This window comes from Stegodyphus dumicola, chromosome 6 (genome assembly GCF_044657685.1).
Source record: "Stegodyphus dumicola isolate Sdum_Otavi_A_Nest chromosome 6, ASM4465768v1".
In the NCBI taxonomy this organism is placed as follows: Eukaryota; Metazoa; Arthropoda; class Arachnida; order Araneae; family Eresidae; genus Stegodyphus; species Stegodyphus dumicola.
In genome coordinates, this window is record NC_140773.1 from 89,572,498 (window position 1) to 89,578,497 (window position 6,000).

Here is a 6,000-nt window from a genome sequence, read left to right on the forward strand (position 1 = left end):
GGCATGTTCATGTGAACAGAATAAGAAAATTTTATGTTCGAGCACAAACTGTGGGAGTGATATTTGAAGATGATTCTGAGTTTGGGGAAATTCATACCACTCCAAATAAAAGAGATTGCGCAGTAACTAGAAGGAACATCGAGGTGGATATTAGTCATTTAGAAGATAGCAAACAAAAGGAATTACACGAGCTCTTACTCAAGCACATCGCGTTATTTTCTGGGGAGATCCAAATAGCCAGCGTTGGTGAACATAGAATTCGGTTGTTACCTGGAGCTGAAAGAAAAAAGCCATATATCTATAAGATCCCAGAATCTTTGAAACCTGAAGTAGATAAACAGATCGAGGAATTGGAGAGCTTGGGTCTAATTGAGCCAAGTGAAGCTGAAATAGCATACCCAGTCGTATGTGTTGCCAAGAAAGACGGAAGTATGCGTTTATGTATTGATTTCAGGTTGTTGAATCAAGTAACCAAACCTGTTGATTTTCCAATGGAGAATGTGACTGATCTAATCAATAAAATTGGACACGCGAATGTTATCACCTGTTTAGATGTTTTGAAAGGTTACTGGGAAATACCTTTAGAAGAAGAAAGTCGTGATTTAACATCATTCAAGACACATCGTTCCCAATATCGTTGGAAAGTGATGCCTTTTGGATTAAAAAATGCAGCTTCTACTTTTCAGCGAGTGATGAATGATGCCTTAAGAAAACATAGTGATTTTTGCAAAGCATATATTGATGATCTTGCTATCTTTTCACCAGATTGGAATTCGCATCTCGAACATTTAGATGCTGTGCTAACTACATTAAGTGATCTCAGGTTTACGGTGAACGTGAAGAAATGTGTTTTTGCACGTTCGGAGATAAAGTATTTAGGACATATAATAGGAGCTGGAAGACATCAACCTGATCCTGAAAAATTACAAGCCATTGAAAGTATAAAAAGTCCTAAAACAAAGACTGCTCTAAAGAGTGCATTAGGCTTATTCAACTATTATCGTGATTACATAAAGAATTATGCAGAAATAGCTCGCCCATTGACGGAGCTTACAAAAAAGAAAATTCCTGAGAGAATTCCATTGACTGATGTTGAGGAATCAGCATTTAAAGAACTGAAACGTCGACTGTGTGGAGCACCAAAACTGTACACTCCAGAACCAGAAAAACCTTACACCATATAGTGTGATGCTAGTTCATATGGTGTTGGTGCTTGCTTGTCACAACGAGACAGCAAAGGCAGTTTGCATCCTATCAGCTTTGCCAGTCAAAAACTTTCAAAAACTCAGCAGAACTGGTCAACTATTGAACGCGAGGCTTATGCCGTTGTGTGGTCATTAAAAAAGTTCGAGTGTTGGGTGTTTGGATCGAATATCGAGCTGATCACAGACCATAATCCATTATTATATTTGTATAAGTCGGCACCGCATTCAGCCAAATTACAGAGGTGGGCAATGGCACTTCAGCGCTATAATATTCATATTTCTCATTGCCCTGGTGCACAATTAAAAAATGCAGATGGCCTTTCAAGACTAGTGGGTGAATGAAATAGGTGTGAACTAAGTATGAACTAATATGTTTTAAAACTTTGCATTAGTTACTTTCTTTTGTTCCGGAATTGTACGAGAGCTACTTTCCATCTGTTTTGAAAATCAAATTACTGGTTTTCATTTAATATTGCATTATAATAGTGTGTTTTGAAATAGTATTGCATATATGTTTTATTACAGAACTCCGGTATTGTATCAAGCCATCTGTTCATCTGTTGTGAGATGAATGTTTATTGCATTTATTTCAAAGTATGTTATTATGTCATGTATACATGTTCCTATATTTTGAATTAATTTGGTATGTGGAGTATACAATTTAAGCTGGTTCAGTTTTCAGATTCTGCTTCGCTTTGGCGTAGCACAATCTTACCGGGGGGGGTGTCATGTATCTGGCAGCGGTGAGCCAATCAGCTGCCTGGCAGAGCCCAGCAAGTGAGAGAGAGGACAGTTGCATGTTAGCCTCAGAGGAGGCAGGTTGTAGGTTAATTATGTTGTAGGAGCGAGGTAGTGCTCCGAGTTTGCCTTTATTCCTTAAATGTTAATTTTTTTTTTCATTATTCTTTGAAAGTTAATTTTTAATAAATGTTGGTGTCGTTTTCCTCATGGTACCTTATTAATATGCAAGGTCATTACAAAGTGGTTCTCCAATTTTTCCAAAAAACTGGTTACCGGTGAGTTTCCATTAAATGTTGCTTCTGGTTTCATCGATGCGCGCATGGTCTGGACGATGTAACCAAATCCTCCCAGGGCGGCAGCTGGTATTTCTGGATTCTGAGCCGCTTCTGCAGGCAGCACAGGTTCTTCTTGAAACTCGGCCATGGTTATTCTTCTTCGTCGGGCGCCACTATCAGGTTCAGTGTTCCTCCTTACTTGCTTTGGGAACATTAAATGACCTAACTCGGAAAAGGGAGCTTACTAAAGCTATGTTCAATAAATGTGGGAAGTAGACAAGATACACAGGAAGGGTATACGAAACCCTTTATTTTTCTCTCTTTACAATGATTTTCGGACTTCGGAATACAGAGACCAACCACTTGTGGTCTGAACGTAAGAATATAAAAATATTAACTAAATTCTAACTAAACTAACTTTGGATTAATAAACAAATGTCTACTTGAAGATTGGTCGTATATTAACAGAAAGGCCGTATGTAGTACAGAGAACTGTTAACACTACGATACGTTTAAAATTATCAAGAGGATTAAACCTCTGGCCTTGAAGGCAACCAGCAACCGAGTAAAACTGCTATGGCAAGCGGCCTGCTCTTAATCACTCCTTCCTCTCTCTTGCTTGGCAAAAAGCCACAAATTAAGTACTTGGCGTTCGCAAGACAAATTTGCATAAATAAGTTAAAGCTTTTAATTCTGGCCGGAAGTAGAAAATAAGAAGTGATAGTAAAGATTTAAAGTAAAATAAACGTTAGTAAAACTTAAGATCCTTACAGCGCGACCTAAAATAGTTATTATAAAAAAGAAACAATTAATGAATTCAGGTATTGTAATTTCACGAATTTAGTTACTACTTAATAATAGGCCAATATTCTTTCTTAATTGTTCTGTAGCAGTATCCTGAACTAATGTGTTTAGTAGAAGTATATTCGAATAAGAATATTTTTATGTTTGTTTTATTTCCAGGTTTTGATGCATTAAGGACTAGAAGAAAGAGTATCTCTGGATTTCTAGCTTCATGAGATACTATTCGTCCCTATTTTACTAGAGATTAAAATTTTTTTATTTGATTAAGAATTAATGCACATGTGCTCCAAATAAACTAAGGATAATAAAAAATTTCTTTCACGCAGTATTAGTTGTTTATTTGGTTTGAAAATAATATTGTGCGTCACAGACTTGTAGAGGTCTGGTTAATAACTACACTAGACGGAAAAAAGGAAATGACACCTTATTGAAATAAATTGCAACTTATGCAGTAATTTAACAGCTGTAAATAGCTATTAAGATAAGGTATATTCTTAACATGCAAAGAACACTGTAGATGATTACAGTATTTCCACCATTTCTGGAAGCTCCGGGTAAAATCGCTTCTAAGGCTTCCAAAATGCGTTTATTTCGCTCTTGATCTCAGCCTTCATTTCCTCCCGTCTGGCTTTCCTTCCTTTTTGTCCAGTTTCATCTTCTTTCGTCCGGCTTTCATCTCATCTTGTCCGAATTTTACAGCTGCTAACAAATCCATCAAAGCCTTCCTTTCTTCGGCCATGGCTTTTACCTATAGGGAGTCACTGGCATTCACTCGCAAAACCCGTTTCTGATATCAGTTGTTGCCTTCTACGGGTTCGTATATTTGGAATGATTGATGACAACACTTGACGAAGAAACAAAACACAACTTATTCGTCAGCATTACATAGGAGAGTTTCAAAAACACGTTTACAGCAGTCTCGAAACTACGATAAACACGCTGAAACAATCAGCAACACAGCCTTTCAAACTATAACGGTGAAGACAGCTTCACAGCAAAGCACTAAAGTACAGCTCCCGACTCAGTCAATCGCTCTCAAGCTAATCTCTGAACTCAAAGTGCTACTACTGAATTCAACACACTCAAGATACTCTTCACGATAAACTGCTACTTCGCGTGCAGGAAGGTATTTATAGCTTTTGATCTGCCTTCGAAAATCTTCTCGAGAAGACCTGTGAAAATTCGTTCTAGAATATTCTGACTCCGTCTATAGCATATCTCCAATTTTGTCGCCAAATGGACGGTTTTGCTCCAAATCTGGCACCCCTGCCTTTCCATGCCATTATGTGGAAACGCTAAAACCGATTTTCGGGGAAGCTATCTTACCGCAGCTGGGCATTTCGCAGCAATATACCCTGCTGGCCAATAAAATTGTAACAGCATGAAGGAAAGAAAATATAAAAAAAATATTTATTGCACGTAAACAGTATAGTATGAAGAAAAAAAATTATTAAATTTGTAAGCATTTTGGAGGTTTACAGGGGTGCGAAATCAGTAGAAACAGCTGCCACCCCTGGCAGCTAAAGCGGCCCTTACTCCATCAGGCATGAAGTCGAACTGGACTTGGATGACAGAAATGGGCAACTCATTCCATAGTGCTTCAAGTCTATGTCGCACTTCATCAACCATATTAGCTGGAGAGAGGTGGAGGGGCAATCTCTTGATGTTTTCAATGGGTAACAGATCTAGAGACCGTTCAGGCAAGGGCAGTAATCGAATACCCTGAGTATCGAGGAAGGGACGAGCAACATGTGCTCTTGCATCTTGTTGGAACATGGCGTTTGGTGGTCTCGAAGATAGGGCACAGCCAGTGGACGTAATATGTCAGAAATGTACCCATCTGCTTTCAAATTGTGCTAGATGAACTAGAGATGTGCGTGTCTTGTACCCAGTAGCTGCTCCAACCATCACACCAGGTGCAGGGCGCTTATGTCGATATCGAATGCAAGCAGGCGACGTGCGGTCTCCTCGGACACTCTAGACACGTATACGGAATATTGCACGTAGAACCGAGACTCGTTTGAAAAGGCGACATTGTGCCACTCCTGTGCCCAGCTTTGTCTTTTGGCGCACCAGAGTCGCCGTCTCCCTCTATGCTGCATTGTCAAGGGAAGCCGAAGTAATAGTCACCCTGCTGATAGTCCCTCTGCTGCAAACGTCGACACACCTTACGAGCTGATACTGGGTGTGCTGCAAACATGCCCATTTCCTGACTAATAGTCCTTGATATGGTTGTACGGTTTTGCAAGGCTGACCTCACAATATGTCTGTCCTCTCTGACGTTAACCATGGGAGGGCGTTGAGATCCTGCAATCCATTCAGTATGACCCTCAGCAATCCATTGTTTCCATATTCGCATTACAGTGGTTGGATGTCGACCAATGTGACCGGTGATATCACGAAACGATAATCTACACTTTCGATAGGCAACAATCCCGCCTCGAATTTGCAAAGTTGCTGTTAACCATTTCCTTATCTTATTCGAGGCATAACATGATATTCTGAGCAAACTTCAACCTTACGAAGCACTTTCCGAATGAGAATTTCTTAACTTTTTTAATTCTCATGCTTAATGATGTACAAACTCTGTGTGCCAAATTTCGAGTGATCCTATAAGGAAATTTAGAGTTGTCATGGTTGCTGTGAACATAAATCATTAAAAAAGATATCAAAAATCGTATTTAAAGTTTTCAGATTAACATTACATGACATATATGCACAACTATTGAAACTGCGAAACGAAAATAAGAGAATACATAATAAAAATACTTTGCCAGATTCTCCTGACTAACTGAAATGCATAAAATTATTTAATTAACAAATAACATAAGAATGAGAGAAAAATGGCGTTTTTGATTTCCTTTAAACTTTCGTTTCCTCTGTGGCAAATAATTTCCGGTTTGTTGTTTCTCAGAAAAACTAGTATATTTCAACTTTTAATAAATATATATATAAAAAAAAAAGAAGAAAAGTTG

At 38.6% G+C, this 6,000-nt stretch overlaps 1 protein-coding gene across 3 annotated transcripts in view; it reads left to right on the forward strand.

Annotated features, from left to right (window-relative positions):
• The window catches only part of LOC118190674 (neuronal acetylcholine receptor subunit alpha-6-like), a 91,022-nt gene extending 87,672 nt beyond the window's left edge, over positions 1–3,350 (forward strand). For all 3 annotated transcript variants that reach the window (XR_015041676.1, XM_085818659.1, XM_085818657.1), the window contains one exon: positions 3,185–3,350. The gene's annotated coding sequence lies outside the window, so the exon portion shown is untranslated. The remainder of the gene's footprint in view (positions 1–3,184) is intronic.
• The last annotated feature ends 2,650 nt before the right edge of the window (positions 3,351–6,000 follow it).